Source organism: Labeo rohita, chromosome 5 (assembly GCF_022985175.1).
Source record: "Labeo rohita strain BAU-BD-2019 chromosome 5, IGBB_LRoh.1.0, whole genome shotgun sequence".
NCBI classification, from domain to species: Eukaryota; Metazoa; Chordata; class Actinopteri; order Cypriniformes; family Cyprinidae; genus Labeo; species Labeo rohita.
In genome coordinates, this window is record NC_066873.1 from 36538540 (window position 1) to 36558416 (window position 19877).

The window sequence follows — 19877 nt, forward strand, 5'->3', positions numbered from 1 at the left end:
TCACCCCCTTGTCTTCCAAGATTTTCATGTCTTTTTTTCTTCAGTCATAAAGAAATTATATTTTTTGAGGAAAACATTTCTGCATTTTTCCCCATGTAATGGACTGATATGGTGCTCCTGTTTTGAACTTCCAAAACGCAGTTTAAATGCAGCTTCAAACGATCCCAAATGTGGTTGTAAACGATCCCAGCCGAGGAAGAAGGGTCTTATCTAGTGAAACGATTGGTTATTTTCATTAAAAAAATATATAATTTAAATACTTTTTAATCTCAAACTTTCATCTTGCCTTTCTCTCTATGAACTTTGTGTATTCTGACTCAAGACAGTTAGGATATGTCGAAAAACTCCAATCGTAATTTCTCCCTTAACTTTAAAAATCATTTCAAAATCATCCTACATCGCTGCAGAACTTCCGACCCAGTCTTTACAACGTGAACATGCAAAGAAGATCAAACACAGCGATATAAGGTGATTTTGAAGTTGAGGGAGAACATGAGATTCGAGTTTTTCGATATACCCTAACTGTCATGAACCGGAACAAAAACAGTCCAAGCAGAGTAAGACAAGATGAGCATTTGGCATTAAAAAGTATATAAATTGTATTCCTATTATTAAAATAACGGATCGTTTCGCTAGATAAGACCCTTCGTTCCCAGCTGGGATCGTTTACAACCGCATTTGGGATCGTTCGAAGCCGCATTTAAACAGCATTTTGCAAGTTCAAAATCGGGGCACCATATCAGTCAGTTTTTCCTCAAAAAACATACTTTCTTTACGACTAAAGAAAGAAAAACATGAACATCTTGGATGACATATATACAAGTGAGTATACAAGGGGGTGGGTAATTTATTTGTAAATTGCTGTTCTGGAAGTGGACTTCTTCCTTAAGGCAGTGATTGCATGCAAAAGATTCTCAACAAAATATTAAAAATGAACATTTTGTTTATAATTATATTTATTTGTCCAATTACTTTTAAGCCCCTGAAAATGGGGGGTCTGTGTATGAAAACGGTTGTAATTCCTTAGCTATTTATGTTATATTTCAACCCCTTAAATTAAAGCTTAAAGTCTGCACTTCAATTTCATCTTGATTGTTCAATTTTAAATATATTCTAGTGGCATAGAGAGCCAAAATTATAAAAAATTGTGTCTGACTGTGTGTGTGTATATATATATATATATATATATATACATATATACATTTTCAAATTAAATACACAGGGCTTGTGTCTGAAAGGACCTTTAATTTAGCCCAAACACAGAGAACTTCCTCATATCCCTAAATGGGATAAGAATAGCGAGGAGTTGGGGTCGAGGAGGAATGCCAGAAAACTGTCTTGGCACAAAGGTAAGTTGGCTGTATAAATACTTACTATTGTGCTAATTGACCCTCCTTAGTTACTGTTATGTCCGACAAACAATCTTTGTAGTTAACAATAGTTAACTGTTGTAATGTCCGACAAACAATCTCACTCTACACATTATGTTCCCACGCAGTAAAAAATACATTGCGGAACAAAGAGGAAACTGACAACACGCTGACAGACAAAACAGAACAGGTTACTTCTGGTATGAAACAAATAAAATAGTCCTCGGAGCCCAATGCTCTGCACATTTTGTATGTTTCTGAATCTGACACACTCAGTTCAGTTCATGGATCTTTCTCCTAACAAACTGATTATCTGAATCAGGTGCGTTAAATGGGCCTCACAGGGAGAGTTGAGAACCACTGACTTAAAAATGGGCAGAGCAGTGGGCCTATGTTTGAATCCCGACTTGAGGACCTTTCCCATTCCCACCGCCTGGATTGTCACTTTTGATCTGTCCTGAGTTAAAGGCAAAAAAAAAAAAAAAAAAAAAAAGCATGAATGAACATCAGAACATATTTTATTTAAACAGCAGAAAGACATCAATACACAATTTTTCAAGTTTAGGTCCACCGAAGTTAATCTAGGCCTACTATTCTGTCTGATTTGTTTCTCAAACAGAATGGCAGATTCAGCGTTAGGATTGGTCAGATCACCTGTCAGTCAAGCTGTTTGTGAATGGTTAAATGAGTAGATTTGATCATGTGATCATGTGCTGATCATGTGAATGTGCTCCACCTGTGCTAAACTGGTTGAACGTGCTTTCCCTGAACTTTGTTAATAAAACATCATTTATGCCCTTGATCATGTTTTTCCAGCAAAAGCCACTGGCATAAAGGTAAGTTATATTTGGCAAAGTCATTGTTGATGCCAAGTTGCTTGAATTCTTCCCTGTAGATCTGCAGTATCAACTGACACTCAGTCCAGTTAAAATCTAGTTAAAGCCGACTCAGACTGAGCTCGCCAATCACACGGGGGTCAAATTCTGACCTTTCCTTCCCCTGCCCAGCACTGAACTTGTTGGCTTCGCGCCTCAAATTGACACCTAAATGGTTTTGTATAACGGCACTTACATTGATTACAGCCATATTTCCTCTAGAGCTTCTCAGCCAGAGGAGAATCTCACATTCAATTACAGAAAACTTGTTTCATTGATTTTTCGTTTGGTGCTCACAGCTGCGAGTTAGAGTGCAAACGCGTATGTTAGTGAATGTCCGCTGAAGCGTCCCTTGCTGTCCTTGAGACCCGGGAAAGCTTCTATTCTGCCATTAACAAACAGTGGATCTTGGGTTCACCTGTGAAATGCGCTCTGGGTAATTTACTCAATGAGTATTGAGCGGCTGAAGATATGGACACTGCAGTCATCTCCCGTTCATCAGTTCATCTACCCGCAGCACTCAGTCAAGTATTAGATATTACACGGCCATGACTCCACGTGTTCATTCAGACATTGGATGTCAGCTTCTGGAGCAACAATGTAGTCTAATTCTTTCAGTGCAAAATAGAGAAGTCTTGCTGCAATTCTTTTTCATCCAGATCTGTTTCTGTGAGGGAAACTGATAAAATAATTTGTCTTTATAAATGTGCATTTGCAGTGTTGTTGTTTTATTTAAAGGGCACCTATTATGCAAAATTCACTTTTACATGTTTGAACATAAATGTGTGTTGGCAGTGTGTGTTCATAACCATCCTATAATGATAAAAATACACCTGCTCCCCCATAAATTATAAGCAATGTCTCAGAACAAGACGTTCGCAAAATCTGCCACATTTTACAGGCCCCACCCTGAGTGAGCCGCACACAATCCACCATTTTTATCTTCATGCTAGAGCGTTTAAAAGCAGCATTTAATAAGACATGAAAGAACTTAGTTTAGTACTCACATGCTGTGTGACAGCCGTTTTCTGTGCGCGTGCCTCGGCTGTGTGCCCTCAAAGCCCTGTGATTCAGGCTGTGTTTCATACCCTATATTATAAGTTATGGTTTAACAAATATGGTTTAAAATGCATGATTTCAGCATGATAGACATGATAATCAAAACTAAACAGATGTTTTTTTGGCAGAGTATCTGAGGTACAAGCTATAAAGGCACAGCCCTATTCTGGAAAAGGGGGCGGGGAGCAGCACTTATTTGCATTTAAAGAGACATGCACGAAAGCAGTCTGGTTTTGCATTCATTCAAAATAGGCATTTTCCAAATCATATAATAAGTGATCTGTGGGGTATTTTGAGCTGAAACTTCTCAGACACATTCTGGGGACACCTGAGACTTATATTACATCTTGTAATATTGAATATGTATGCACGTTGAAAATCCAGTCAGTGAGTCAGAATCTGATGGATTCAGCAAGCAAATTTTTACATTAATACGATGTCTTGAGTCTTCCTAACAGGTTCATTTAAATAACAGGCTCATTCATTTGTGAATCAGACTACACTGGTCATGCTGTGTTATTGTTTTTGTGTGCAACCAGACAAAGCAGTAGAATATGCTTTATCTTCATTGTTTTTGTATTTTGTGGTACTCCTATTATTTTCTTATCACAGTCAATTTAGACCGTAAACTCACTATTTAGATATTAATTAATTAAAAAAAAAAAAAAAAAAAAAAAACATGAGATTGCTGTACAGTACTATTTAATTCTAGCACACTCTTAAGAAAAATGGCTCTAAACAGTATTAGATTAGGGTTCTCAGCTTGTAACAATAGCAGGAATAATTTTTAAGTTTCTATAAAGAACTATGTTTTGAAAGAGCTACAGTATATAGAACTTTAATGGTGTTATAAAGAACATTTTTAAAAAATAGTTTATTTGCCCTTTTCACAAGACTGTGATGACACCTTTCAACGGTCGTCAGCATCGTAAATGCTCCAAAGTTTCTTATATTTTCATTTTTAAAAAATGTATGGACAAATATAAAACTTTGCTTTGAAATATATTACCTTTGGATAAAAAACTAGTGTTTCTAATATAGCATCTATTCTCTATTTCTTTCATTTTTTTTGAAAGTCATGAAAACACTATTGTGGAGTTTTCCTTTTTCAGTTTGAGCAAATAAGAATGCAAAAAAATATATATTTGTGGTAGTCTCCTATTGACTGCTATAGAAGTTTACTCAACTATAACGACTTCTGCTGAGGAGTCCGGAAATTAAATAAAAAAAAAAAAAAAAAAAGTCCATTAGTTTTTGTATTTTTTTTTTTATTTATATTAGGTTTCCCCCCTCTATCTGCATGGTCTTATAATGCTTCATTTCTTCTATTAGATTTACATTAGTGAAACTGGCAGCAAGCCATTTAATTAGGTACATGTTTTTTTACACTAATTTTAAAATAGTATCCTTGAATGAACAGAGCTGGTCACTCTTGCATATTCTGTTCAAATTATAAAAAAAGTTACAATTTGCAATCTTTCAAAGTTAAAATTCCTAGACATTTGGAGGATAATAAGCACCTTTTAAGAGTTTGTTGGCAGTCTGTGTAGTTGTATGGTTGAGCTCCAGAAAATCAATAATGAGGTAGCACTGAAAGGAGGTTGACAGTTATATATTTAAAAAACTAAAAGGCAGGAATAAAGAACTATGCTCTCCAACACAAAGAGCCATTTCAGCATTAATAAGCATGTATGCAACTGTATAAGGAGTCCAATCACTCCTACTGGGAGTCATTTGCATATACACTTAAACTCTGCTCAACCATGTTGCATCATTCACCAGAACAGCTCAAATCAGCTATTGAAAATGAATGATTTCCGGTCACTTTGTTGCTGCAAATTGCATCTTAAGAGTTACATCTTTCAACAGAGCGCAGTCCCGATACGTCGTTGCCATTGCCATGTGGTGATCCGTGAAAGAATATCCTGGCTTCATTCTATTCCACAATGAAACGATTCTGATTTTCCCGCCATGAGATAAAGACATTTGAATAATGATACAATATTATCATCCTCGGCGATGACACGCAGGCTGATGGCTATCAACAGCCGGCCACAGATCTTTCCATAGAATTCGAAAGCTTCTCGGCAACAAATTCGAAATCTGCTTTAGGCACATTGTATTAGCATACAAATACAGAAAAACCTCACATGCCGGTGAAAGGATGAAATATAATCTCGAAGAAATGTATTCCCTCGCTATAGTTCGATAGCGGTACGCTAACATGGTTTTGATTGAATTTTTGACTTACAGCATGCGTCTACACGGGTAAACAACAGCCTCTATTCATCCAAAGAGAAATCCGTGAAGTTACATGGCTCAGGAAGTAAAGCGCTGGAGCAATCAGCAAAGGTAATCGGAAAGTGCTCTGTGGCTGTATGGTTTTAAAACATTGCTATTAGTCTTCAGGTCAGCCCCGTGCTGAAATACTGCAGGGTGAGTTTGAGCCCAGATGCAGTCTGAATGATTTACCTCCCGTCGCTTGTGTTTCACCAGAGGTTACAGCTACTCCGCGGAGCATGAACAACGCTCAAGCGAAGTGAAGGGAAAGAACGACAGAGATGGATAAAGGAGGTCAAAAGCAAGAGAGAGACTTTTCCCCACACCTGGTCTCCCCATTTGTCCCTCAGGATACGGACAGATAGTCATTCAAGCAGAGATATAACAAACAAGCGATAAACAAATGCTGAAAAATGGCACATGCTAAATCCAGCGTGTCTCGAGAGCTCAAGAGTTGAGGGCATATTAACTGACAAGTTACCGAGAAGTTCAAGCTGAAGTTTGCAGGGGTAAACTTGGATTAGTTTATCTGGAAGCTACGGAGTAAACACATGCTTTGACGGATAGCATGAACTGGCTACTGCGGTGTTGATTCTGTTCACATGTTCGATTCCAATCAAAGCCTCTATTTGTTCGGGCCATTGTTAGCCGCTCTGTTACGGCTTTGAGGGCTTTGTTGAGTTTGTTGGTGTTGTTGAGTTGAGAGAACACTCTCTCATGCAACCCACGGCCTCATTGGCCTTCATCACTGCTAACTGTTCACAGTGCTTTCTGAAGAGTGTGGATTACCATATGTTTATTGTTAAAAATAAAGGATGAACGTGATGCAGTGTGTTACATGTTTAATAGCAGTTCTATTCTGTTTTGTCTTTGGCTACTTTTGTGTTACTTTTATGGTTGTCTGGCATTCAGAATTTATTTGAGAGTGCCTTTTAATTAAAAATTGAATTATAATTTAATTTAATTCGAGGTCACAAACAGGATGCAGAACTGGAATTTGAATTTGAATATAATGAAGTAGGAAAAATGTAAATAGGCCTACACAGCACAGTATTTCTTGCTAAAAAAAAAGTAATAATGGTAATAAATAATAATGGTTTTTTTTTATGAAATCAATTATTTAGAGATGCTTCTGATTATTACAATTTAATCAAACCATTAAAATGGAATCCAGAATATTAATGGAAAACAGAATTTCATAAAAATAAAATAAAAAAATAAATAAATAAAATGTATTTCAGAGCCTTAAAAATTTATTTTTTTTTAATAATTTGCTGTTAAATTGTGTACATTTCATGATTTTAATTACTTTTTGATTAATTACGTTTAACAATTAAAACAGAGTCTAGAACAATTTAAATGGAAAAAATGGAATGAAAAAAATATATATATACACACACACCCAGTCAAAAGTTTTTGAACAGTAAGATTTTTAAATATTTTTACTATTTACTATTACAATTTTGTAATATATATTAGAATAAATATTTTTATTATTTAAAATAACTGTTTTCTGTTTGAATATATTTTAAAATGTAATTTATTCCTGGGATTTCAAAGCTGAATTTTTAGCATCCTTACTCCACCATGATCCTTCAGAAATCTTTCTAATATTTTGCTGCTCAGAAAAACATTTAGTATTATTATTGAAAACAGCTTAGAAAACTTTTTAGGTTTCTTTGATGAATAGAAAGTTCAGAAGAACATAATTTATCAGAAATAGAAATCGAAAAATTGATTTCAGATAAAAGCTGATCTTTGAATCTTTCTAGTCATCAAAAATTCCTGAAAAAAAACTTTTGTACTCAACTGTTTTAAATATTGATAATAATAATAATAATAATAATAATAATAATAATAATAAATAATTCGTTTCTTAAACAGCAAATCAGCATATTATAATGATTTATGAAGGATCATGCAACACTGCAGACTGGAGTAATGATGCTGAAAATGTATCACAGAAATAAATCACATTTTATAATATATTTAAATAGAAAGCAGTTATTTTAAAAAGTAAAAATATTTCACAGTATTACTGCTTTCGCTGTACTTTGGATCAAATAAATGTAGCCTTGGTGAGCAGAAGAGACTTCTTTAAAAAAAAAAAAAAAAAAAACATAAAAAAACTTACTGTTCAAAAACTTTTGACTGGTAGTGTTTTTTTTTTTGGTTTTTTTTGTGGGTCAGGGTGTGAACACTGCATTTCCCAGAGTTCATTTACCTTTAGTAAATTCCACTTCCCGCCATTCCAGTTTATCTTCCTGTGGGGTGTGACCAGTTAAATTCAAATTCCAACTCTTTTTTTTATTGACAATTAGCCAGTTACTCTAATTTTGAACAGTGCTGGTATTTTATGGTGTCATTTTTGGAGCTCAATATCCCATGCATTTATTGTATATAAAAACAAATCAACATTGTGCCCAACATCTCAGCGTCAATAAGAAAGCACATTTGGAACCAAACGAGGGTGAGTAAATGGTAACGTTTTAATGTCGTTGTCAGTTTTAGTTACAATTCTGCATAAAAACTGGCGGAATGGCTCAAACAGAGTTCATGCGCTCAGCTTTGATTCATGGTTTGACTGTAAAAAGAATCATGACTTAAATGGGGAAACTGATATTTTTATGCCTGCAGCCATCCAGTGCTTGCTGCCTCAGGTTAAAGAGTTTGCAGGTTTGGCTGCTCTTGATAAGGAGCATGACCAGAGAGAGAGAGATAAATGATCCATCAGACAGAGAGGTCACATTGGCCACACTGTCTCCCACTGTCACTCAATTGATCTTCTATAATAGCACCGCCCTTCCCCACCCCTCTCATGCATTATTTATAATGTGGCAATGGATTTGAAACAAGCCACTAATTATTTATACAAGGCAGACACTACAGCTTAACAACTCATCAGGATGAGATAAATTATCCTGTTTCCTCACTAACATATGCTCTTACCCTCATCTGTTGGCTAAAACTGCTTGTGCCACACTTACTCAACGATGACTCTTTTATTAGAACATATGGCCTGAGCTATTCTGGTATACAGATTCATCATCTAAAATAAATAAATTTTAATATTGCTAGTGCATAAAGTATTCAGACTGTCAATCGCAGCTGCTCGTGGAAATTAGCATTAAAACTACACAAAAGTGCTGTGTCTGTATATAACAAACTACTATAAATTTTCAATTAACATTTTTTTTTTTTTGTTCACTCTAGTGTGTATTTTATTCTCATGGTTTGTTAAACATGAACAAATTATTAAATAGCAATATCATGTATCGTATTAAATACAAATCAGCATTAGCTTATGGAAAACCTATCTCAAGGGCTTTAAGTGGTGTGGGAGAGAAACCTGGTTTCAGATCATCAGTCTAAAATGTCCCCGCTGGGACACGCTGTAGCGTAATTTCAAAGCACTGGTCTCAGATCAGGGATTAAAGTAGCAAAGACAGGCGGTTTTCATTGCAATGTGTGTGAGTGAGGGCTGAAGTTCTCCTGTGGGGATTGTGTAATGAGAGAGGAGTCACTGGGGGCCGTACGGAGAAGAATTCCCCTCGCTCGTATTAGCAAGCTAACAGCCTGATTATACACCACGTTTGCTGACTGACTCGGGTCATCTCATCTCTGTACCTGAGAGAAAGAGAAGGGAATAGAAGACAGATTCTCTTTTAATTCATATTTGTGTCCTATTATGGATTTTGGTGACGTGATTGCTTAATGGTTGTTCTTAGTACGGTAATATCATATCACTGCACAGAACCAAAGGCCTTTTTACACTTCTGTTATTTCAAGGGTAAATTCACAATATTGATTGCAGTTTTTGGCCACTACTTTTTATCTTCACAAACAGTATTATAAGACTGTACCTTGTTCACATACTGCAAGTGAGAAATATTTGTCTGCTGCGAATAAAGTGTTTTTTTTTTTTTTTTTTTTATATGAGTGGAATTTAGTTTAAAAGAGACAACATTAATGCATCAGGTTATAATTTGAGATTTAATTTTTATGTATGAATTTAATTTATTATTATTACTTTAGTTTATAAAATACTATTTTATTTTATTTTTAATAAAAGGGGATTTGTTTTGGGATTTGATTTACATTTGATTTAATTTTTTTTACATTGCATTTTTTTATTTTTGTTAAATAAATATAAATATAAGTATATATAAATTCTCTGAAAAATCTGAAGGCCGTCTGTCATTTTGACAGATTACACTGAGGGTGATCTATTGTATAATTGTAGCTGTAATTCCTAATTGTAGCTGGTGGCGAGTGCGCTCCAGTGTGGCAGCAGAGCACAGGATACAGAACAAAAATGAAACTATCACAAATGTTTTCCTATGCGTTTGCTTACGCACAGGCGAGTACACAGAAGCTACAACGATCTATCACGCCACATTAAAGAGCGTCAAAACGGTATTTATCGCTTGAATTTCCAAAGGAAATTAACAGAATTTGAAATCTGAGACTTTTTCATATCAAAAGTAACACAAAGCCTAGCCTATTGCTATTCATTGTAAGGAAGAGGCACTATGTACTTTTCATTCATCAACTGAAAACAGCATAGACCAAGAGATCGATTGAGATTTAAGAATCGATATTGGTTCATTAAAATGAGAATCGATTTAAATCGAGAAATCGTTTTTTGTTTGTTTGTTTGTTTTTACCCAGCCCTAGCATCTTTTGTTGTTTTTAAACACTGCGCTGTCTCCTGTAGGTTCATGATTAAAAACCAAAATGTCAATAAAAATAAAAGCAATTAAATGTGTTATTCTAATTAAAATATGAAAATTAAAATGACGGGTAATAGTAGATTATGATGTATTTTTTAAGACCGTCAAAATGAGGACAATGTTGAAGTCTAGCGCAACCTCTGAGATATATATTATGGTTTTTTAGAGGTTTTTAGAAGTTGCTTATGCTCATCAACGCTGCGGTTATTTAATAAAAAATACTGAAAAAATGTAATATGGTGAAATATTGCTATGATGTAAAATAACATGTTTTTTTTTACATTTTAATATACATTAAAATCTAATTTATTCCTGTGGTCAAAGCTAAAATATAAATTAAAGATTTAAAATATAAATCTTCTCTGACAATATACGTTGCAGTTCAAAAGTTTGGGATGAGTACATTTTTATTGAGTACTTTTTTTAAAGAAATTAATTCTGTTCAGCAAGGATATGTTAAACTGATACAAAGTGATAGCAAGGACTTATATTGTTAGAAAATATTTCTATTTTGAATAAATGCTGTTCTTTTTAACTTTTTATTCATCAAAGAATCCTGAAAAGTATCACAGGTTCTAAAAAAATATTTGGCAGCACAACTGTTGCCAACATTGATAATTCTAATAATAAATCAGCATAATAGAATGATTTCTGAAGGATCATGTGACACTTAAGTAATGGTTGATAAAAATTCAGCTTTGCATCACAACAATAAATTACATTTTAAAGTATATTAAAATAGAAAACATTATTTTAGATTGTAATAACATTGTGCAATATTACTGTTTTCTTCTGTATTTTTGATCAAATGCAGCCTTGATGAGCAGAAGAGACTTCTTTAAAATCATTACAAGTCTGACTGATAATTTAGGCTGATAAGAGACTGTTCATGCATTTTTATCTGTGTTTTTTTGTATTGTTTCAGATTTTGAGTTCCTGGGGTAATGAATGAGAGGGTTGAGCAGCATTCTTTGCTGTGACTATATTCCCAGTATATTTATTAAGCCTCTTATTAAGAAACCACAGCTAGACCCTAGTGAACTGGCAAATTATAGACCCATTTCTAATCTTCCATTTATGTCTAAAATTTTAGAGAAAGTTATATGTGCTCAACTGTGCTCATTCTTGCAAAAAAATAATATCTATGAAGAATTTCAGTCAGGCTTCAGGCCCCATCACAGCACAGAAACTGCACTTGTTAAAATCACTAATGACTTGCTTCTTGCGTCAGACCAAGGCTGCATCTCACTGCTAGTTTTACTTGATCTTAGTGCTGCGTTCGACACTATAGATCATGACATACTAATAGATCGACTACAAAATTATGCAGGTATCCAAGGGCAGGCTTTAAAATGGTTTAGATCCTACCTGTCTGATCGCTACCACTTTGTTTATTTAAATGGGGAGTCATCTCAGTTATCACCAGTAAAGTATGGAGTGCCACAAGGATCTGTTCTAGGTCCTCTACTATTTTCAATATACATGCTGCCCCTTGGTAATATTATTAGAAAACACGGGATTAGTTTCCATTGTTATGCTGATGATACTCAACTATATATCTCAACAAGACCAGATGAAACTTCTGAATTATCAAAGTTAACAGAGTGCGTTAAAAATGTAAAAGATTGGATGACCAACAATTTTCTGCTATTAAATTCAGATAAGACAGAGATATTACTTATTGGACCTAAAAACAATACACAGAATCTTTTGACTTACAATTTACAACTAGACGGATGTACTGTTACTGTTACTTCCACTACAGTCAAAAGCCTGGGTGTTATATTAGACAGCAACTTGTCTTTTGAAAATCATATTTCTCATGTTACAAAAACAGCATTCTTCCATCTTAGAAACATTGCCAAGCTGCGAAACATGTTACCTGTTTCTGATGCAGAAAAGCTAGTTCACGCATTCATGACCTCTAGACTGGACTATTGTAATGCACTATTAGGTGGTTGTCCTGCATCTTCAATAAACAAGCTACAGATAGTCCAAAATGCAGCTGCTAGAGTCCTTACCAGGTCAAGAAAATATGATCATATTACCCCAATTTTAAAGTCTCTGCACTGGCTGCCTATTAGGTTCCGCATCAGCTACAAAATAGCACTTCTTACCTATAAGGCACTTAACGGTTTAGCTCCTGCGTACCTAACTAGTCTTCTACCACGCTACAATCCATCACGCTCCCTAAGGTCACAAAACTCTGGACTGTTGGTAGTACCTAGGATAGCAAAGTCCACTAAAGGAGGTAGAGCTTTTTCACATTTGGCACCCAAACTCTGGAACAGCCTTCCTGATAACGTTCGGGGTTCAGACACACTCTCTCTATTTAAATCTAGATTAAAGACACATCTTTTAGCCAAGCATTCAAATAACGCATCTCATAAACTTTTTCTGCAGCTATATCTGATCAAATGTTCATTTTAATCTTTTAGCTCTGGTTTAACAAACCTTCCTTTTCTTAGTTTGAACAGCAGCTACGCTAATTATGTTCCTATTTGTTCTCTGTTTTTGCCATGGGATTGACATCCCATGGTAACTAGGAATTCACAAGCTCCAGTGTGGATCCAGAACACTTAAGAAAAGATGATGCCAACCCTTCAGAGGACTTCAGATGATGCCAACCCTGATGCCAACCCTGAAAACATACAGCACTACCAAATTCTGCTACAAATTTATAGTGTTCTTTGTCTGTTTGATTACGTCATTAATTGATCTTTACCAGACATCTCTACCATATGTACATCAAGCTACTACTACATATATAGTAAAAATGTCAATTTGGTGTAAAGCTGCTTTGCAACGATATGTATCGTGAAAAGCGCTATACAAATAAATTTGAATTGAATTGAATTGAATATTTGGCTTCTTCTGTCTTATTGTTCAGATAATACAGAGGTGATTGAGATCACAGTGTTCAAACTCGACTCCATCACATCAGTCCGCTGCAGGTGTTTCTGAGATCATGGCTGTACATAAATATATTCCTTGCGAAGGATTTGAACACAGCTGTTTTAAAAATTCAGAGAGCTTTAGTGTGGTTCATCTGGCCATCTGTATGTGATGTATAATAGCACTGATTCAGTCTGACTGCTGTCAGATTATGGCCCTGCAGCCAATGTTTTTAACAGACAAGACAGTGCAGAATGAACAGGGTGTAGAACATGACATTTCCTTCACACTCTGATTGCTTGTGTGCGCGCTCGGGTCTGTTTGTTTGTTGTGGGCTGCAGAGTCTGAGTGTTCATCAGAAATCCGCAACAACCCAGCAGAGGGTATAATTTACAATGATTGCATTTGAATACTCTCTGACACACGCTCCGTGACGATTCTTCTTTCTTTCTTTCTGCTCTTCATTCTTCCCCAATTGCTTTGTCTCACTCTCTTTCGCTGAGCAGGTTGGAACAAGTGTATCGGCAGTCAGACAGATTGGTTTCTACGCCGGGGTTTTGGGGATTTGCTGGCTAAGTCAGCCGATAGTGTCCATACACACACACACAAAAATGATGAAACAGTTATTTCAGTAAAACATTAGCAAATGTGAGCAGAAGATTACATTCTAGAAATGTAATTTTACTTTTTTTTTCACTTAAATTATTTTTTTTTTCTTTTCCAAAAATGGTACACTGGTTTCACAACAAACGGTTTCACAACTCACAATTTTATTTTTTATTTTTTTTCCAGAATTGTTCGATATAAACTCGCAATTGCAAGTTATAAAGTCAGAATTGCAAGACATAATTATGAGAACTAAAGTCACAATTCTGGCTTTTTTTTTTCTCAGAATTGAGAGATTATATTTCGAAATTGTGACTTTTTTTTTTTCTCAGAATTGCAACTTTATAACGCGAAATTGCGAGTTATTAAATCAGAATTGTGAGATATATCGGTCTGTTTTTCCCCCTCAAAATTGGACTTTGGAACTCGCAATTTCAAATTAATATCTTACAATTCTGAGAAAAAATGTCAGAATTTTGTCTTTTTGTTTTTTTTCATTGAATTGCGAGTTTATATCACAAATTCTGAGAAAAAAGTCGGAAATGCAAATTCACTTCTGACTGTATAACACACAATTGTGAGTTAATATCTCACAATTCTGAGAAAAGAATTGCTTTTATATCACGCAATTTTGACTTTTTTTCTTAGAATTACGAGTTTGTATCGCACAATTCTGAGGGAAAAACTCAGAATTGTATATTTATATCTCGCTATTTTGACATCACATAATTATGAGAAAAAAATCAGAATTGCAAGGTTGTATTACTCTATTCTGTGGAAAAAAGTCAGAAATGTAAATGTATATCTCAGCGTTTGACTTTAGAACTTTTTTTTTTTGTATTCAGTGGCGGAAATGGCTTCCATAGTATTTTACTGTACAATTACATGAAATATTCTTTTATAACTATCCTTTAATTATATAATTAATAATTCACAACAATAAGTTTATAATAAATATAAAAATTAAGTGTATAATAAATAAAAAAGATTATAATAAATATATCTCAATTAATAAAAATAAATAAATTTTTAATAGGGTTAGTTAAAAGGTAGATTTTTAACAACTATTTTACTGTTAAATAACATGAAATGTCCCATTAGATCTATTTTTTTTTTTAAATCATACAGAGTAAAGGAAGTCTTTTGCCATTAACATATATATATATATATATATATAATTTTTTTTTTTTTTTTTACAGCATTCCTTCTTCTATTCCTATCTTTAATTTTTATAAACTAAAATTAAATAATGCAAGCTAAATTAAAAATGAAAATTGTAATTAACAAAAATATCTAAACATTTCTGGCGGTCAATGATGTCATTAACTAATTCTAAAACTGAAAATAAAAAAAGCTAAATTACATTTTAAAAAATGATAAAACCAAACAAAATCACTAACATTTTTACTAAAATTAAAATAAAAACCGGAAAAAGCTAAAAATAATAATAATAATAATAATAATTTAACATATTAATAAATATAATAATAATATTATTAATACTAAAATAACTCCAATATCGGTATTGCATCGCTGCTGAAAAGACCCACAGAGATGCATTACATTATACATTTGATTTATTCATATAGCAGATACTTTTGTCTTTTATTCAGACAGTACAAGCTAGAAGAGGGATGAATTAAGGGCAAGAGAAAGCATAGTTTTTTGTTTGTTTGTTTGTTTGTTTGTTTTTAAGTAGGATGCCGTTAAAGAAATGAGTTTTCGACTGCTTTTGTACATGATCTAGAGTAACTGATGTAAAATTGTGCATGTAAACGCTGTTTTGTTCTGCTTTCACTGCTGAAAACAGAAAACAGTCTTTCTTTATCAAACAAAACAAATAGAATGTAGCCAAGCACAAAAAGCAGACTGTTTGTTTATCTGTAGCTCAGTCTTGACACTCACTTAACATTCAGCAGAGCAGAGACTGATGGATTTAATTATGATTCTGTCCATGTGAGTGTGTGAATGATTTCTCAACATTCCAGAATGCAAATAGCAGGAGAAGAGGGAATTGTGCATGATGGGAATCAGGCAGAGAAAAGAACGAGTGTGGAGGTATTGCATGTCTGATTAGTTCGAAAGGGCGATTTAAAAATGATAGTTTAACTGGTTTGTGCTATGAGAGCGTATTGGCAGCCAAAAAGTGACGAGAACAGGATGCATGACTCATGATGTGGGTGAAATGGGACCATCATTCTCCTTTCTAAAGAATATTACAGGAATGCAACTGTCAGAATACCTGGCACTGGGTGCAAAACATGACAAACAGCCAGTGAAAGAACGTGTTTAGAAAATGATGATTGTCAATCTAATTATACAAGTTGTTTTTTAGTTCAGTTCTATAAATTCCACCAAAATATTTTTTTATTACAACAACTTGAACAACAGGACTGACTACTGCAATCATTGCAACTATATGTGTAGAAATTGCTGTGTTGTATAAAAAAGCCAATTAATTATACTGGATTTACACACCTAAAAAAAAATTTAATTCAAATAAGTAATTCCTAAGAATAAATGTATAAAATTCAAATAAATGCATTTATAATAAATAATAAATGCATACATTCATACTAATATAATAAATAAATACATAATAAAACAAAAAATTATTAATTAACAACCATTAAACTATACAAGTTGGCTACTCTCATATATAATTTTTATTTGATTCTTTTTATATTATAGGTAAAAGTTTTTTGCTCTCATTTTTTTTCTTTTTTGAAAATCTAATAAACGAATTTATAATAAATAATAAATACATTTATAGTAAATAAAAAGAGTACATTTATAATAAATAAATTTAGAAATAAAAATAGATTTTTGCTGTAAATTTGCTATTGTGTAACTAATTAAACAAGAAATTATTAATTAACAATTATTAAACTCTATACAAGTTGGCTACAGTCATATCTAATTTTTATTTGATTCTTTTTATATCATAGGTAAAATTTACTCGGCTTATTTGATTTTTGCTCTAATTTTTTCTGTATTTTTTTTTTTATGAAAATCGAATAAATTAATTTATAATAAATAATGAATACATTTATAGTAAATAAAAATTACATTTATAATAAATAAATGAGATTTTTGCAGCAAATTTGCTATTGTGTAACCAATAAAACAAGACATTATTAATTAACTATTAAACTATACAAGTTGGCTACTCTCATATCTCATTTTTATTTGGTTCTTTTTATATCATAGGTAAGGTTTACTCAGCTTATTTAATCTTTGCTCTCATTTTTTTCTGTTTTTTTTTTTTTTATAAAAATCTAATAAATGCATTTATAATAAATTATAAATACATTTACAGTAATTAAAATTACATTTATAATAAATAAATGGGATTTTTGCTGCAAATTTGCTATTGTGTAACTAATAAAACAAGAAACTATTAATTAACCACTATTAAACTATATTAATTCTTTTTATTTTACAGGTAGGATTTACTCCACTTATTTGATTTTTTTTTTCCTCTCATTTTTTATCTCCTCTGTATTTTTTAATACCCTCTGTATTTATTGCTCTATATTCATGCCAATTTTTTCTTTTTTTTTCCTTCTTTCGCTAAAAGACTCCAGATGGAGCATTTGTCGTGTCTGACAGTGCAGTTTGTGCTCTAAAGCCTCATATGTGGGTTGCATAGCTATATTTAAATAATAAAACCCCAAAACCCCAAGTTTGATTGATTAGTCTGGAGAACTCCGTTTGTGTTTGTATGTTTGGATGTGATCGGTCTGGCTCCTCTAACAGCCAGATGACTGTGTTTTTGATAAATTGTCCAACAATCATTTGATTGACTGCTCCTTGTTTTGTCTTCTGGCAGTGTCCCCACATCAATATTCTCAAAATACAAGCGCTGGTCCTGTCCTGATGGATCTGCAGGGAGGAAACCATGTCAGAAAGTTGCCAGGCAGCCAAACAGGTGCTCAGCAAAACCGTCAGTCCTCACAGACTTCTCCGCTGGTGTGTATTTATATACAGTTGACTCGAGAACTGCGTCCGCCCACCTTCCCCCTGTCTGTCTCTCAGATCCAAGATCTTATCAGCTGTTTGAAACTGAAGTGTTAGACTGCTGCCCGCACAGACATACACACACCTTTAAGTCCAGATAAGAGATATAGACATTTCAGATTAGTGCTGACAGAGAGCAACAAAAGTCAAGCACTTCTACCCAGTAGGACACCAGGGGAGCTTGTAAAAGGGAGGTGAAATTGGCTACCGGCCTTTTTAATTGAATTTCAAAGTTTGTCTCCTTGCTAATCTGAAGTATGTATCTGATAAGAAACATTATGTAAGAAATTATAGAAAGTTAACTGACGGTTAGATTATTTCAAGCACGCAGCTTTTCGATTCACAAGATGGACTGGAGTTGTGTGGATTGTTGTGATGTTTTTATCAGCCATTTCGACGGCACCCATTCACTGCAGAGGATCCATCGGTGAGCAAGTGATGTAATGCTATGTTTCTCCAAGAAACAAACTCATCTACATCTTGGTGAGTAAATTTTTAGCAGATTTGTATATTTTTGGATGAACGTTGAAGTTTTGGGTGAGCTATGAAGTTTTGGAGTGAAAGGACAAATCATGTATCGTTTGAAAGGAAGTCACACATTAACAGAACAGCTTGAAAACAACAGTTCATTTCCTCTCAACAGTTACATGCTGGTTCTTCAACAACCTGTTATTTGGGTATTAATTACAATCAATATGTGAAGGAGCAAAAATATCAAATTGTTACACTACAGTGACAAAGTCATATAATTATGTACAATTTATACATTTTGTGTAGGACAGAAATTCATCATGGAGAGCATTATGAATATAAACGAGTGTTGATTAAAGGGGGATGTTGACTGTTTTTCTATTTCAAGTAAATGATTTGGACACATACCAATTGGTATATGATCACACCTTGATGCCTAAATTAGACAGCAGTCCATTCTAAACGATATTATAGCTGCCATGTCAGACTTTGCCAAGCCTAGCAATTATTATAACAGTGGTGTGATTCAAGACTTCCCATTAAAAGTTACCAAATTTGTGCTTCAGCACTTATTGTAAGTACATTTCTTTTTTTTTTTCTCTGACTCACAGATTAGGATGTTAATCAATTGATATAACAGACATACTGAAAACGTAGAATTCAAAAATAAACATGCTATATGTGACCCTGGACCACAAAACCAGTCAGTAGCACAGGTATATTTGTAGCAATAGCCAACAATTCATTGTATGGGTCAAAATTATCGATTTTTTTTCATGACAAAAATCATTAGGATATTAAGTAAGGATTATGTTCCATAAGGATATTTTGCAAATTTCCACAAGACCAAAAAATAGCTGAAATAACCCCCTTGAAAAGTTTGGGAACCCTTGGTTCTTAATACTGTGTGTGGTTACCAGAATGTTTGTTTGTTTTGTGATGGTTGTTCATGAGTATCTTGTTTGTTGTTTGATTTTAAGATCCATCTTTTCACACTGAGGACAACTGAGGAGCTCAAATACAACTATTAAAAATGTTTCAAACATTCACTGATGCTCCAAAAGGAAACACAGAGCCAGGGGGTGAAAACTTTTTGAATTGGAAGATCAAGGTAAATTGTGCTTAATTTGTCTTCCGGGAAACATGCAAGTATTTTCAGTTGCTGCCGAAGGGCAATACTAAATGGAAAAAAGGATACTTCAACAAAATAAGAAAAATTTGAACTTCTTCATCCAGTTCAAAAGTTTTCACCCCCCAGCTCTTAATGCATCATGTTTCCTTCTGGCGCATCAGTGAATGTTTGACTCTCTTTTTAATAGTTGTGTTTGAGTCCCTCACTTGTCCTCAGTGTGAAAAAATGGATCTCAAAATCATACAGTCACTGCTGGAAAGGGTTCAAATATGAAAAAGATGCTGAAAAACTGAAGAATCTACAGGACCTGGAGGATTTTTCTGAAGAACAGTGTACAGTTGAACTGTTCAGAACAAACAAGGGACTCATGAACAACCATCACAAAACGAAAAAACAATCGTAGATCATCCAGGTAACCACACACAGTATTAAGAAC

The 19877-nt window shown here is 33.8% G+C and overlaps 1 long non-coding RNA gene across 1 annotated transcript; it reads left to right on the top strand.

Moving 5' to 3' along the window:
• Positions 1 to 2085: 2085 nt before the first annotated feature.
• On the top strand, positions 2086 to 6361 carry LOC127166001 (uncharacterized). The gene is made up of 3 exons (XR_007827844.1): positions 2086 to 2206; positions 5558 to 5656; positions 5801 to 6361. It is a non-coding gene; the product is annotated as an uncharacterized LOC127166001 (long non-coding RNA).
• The last annotated feature ends 13516 nt before the right edge of the window (positions 6362 to 19877 follow it).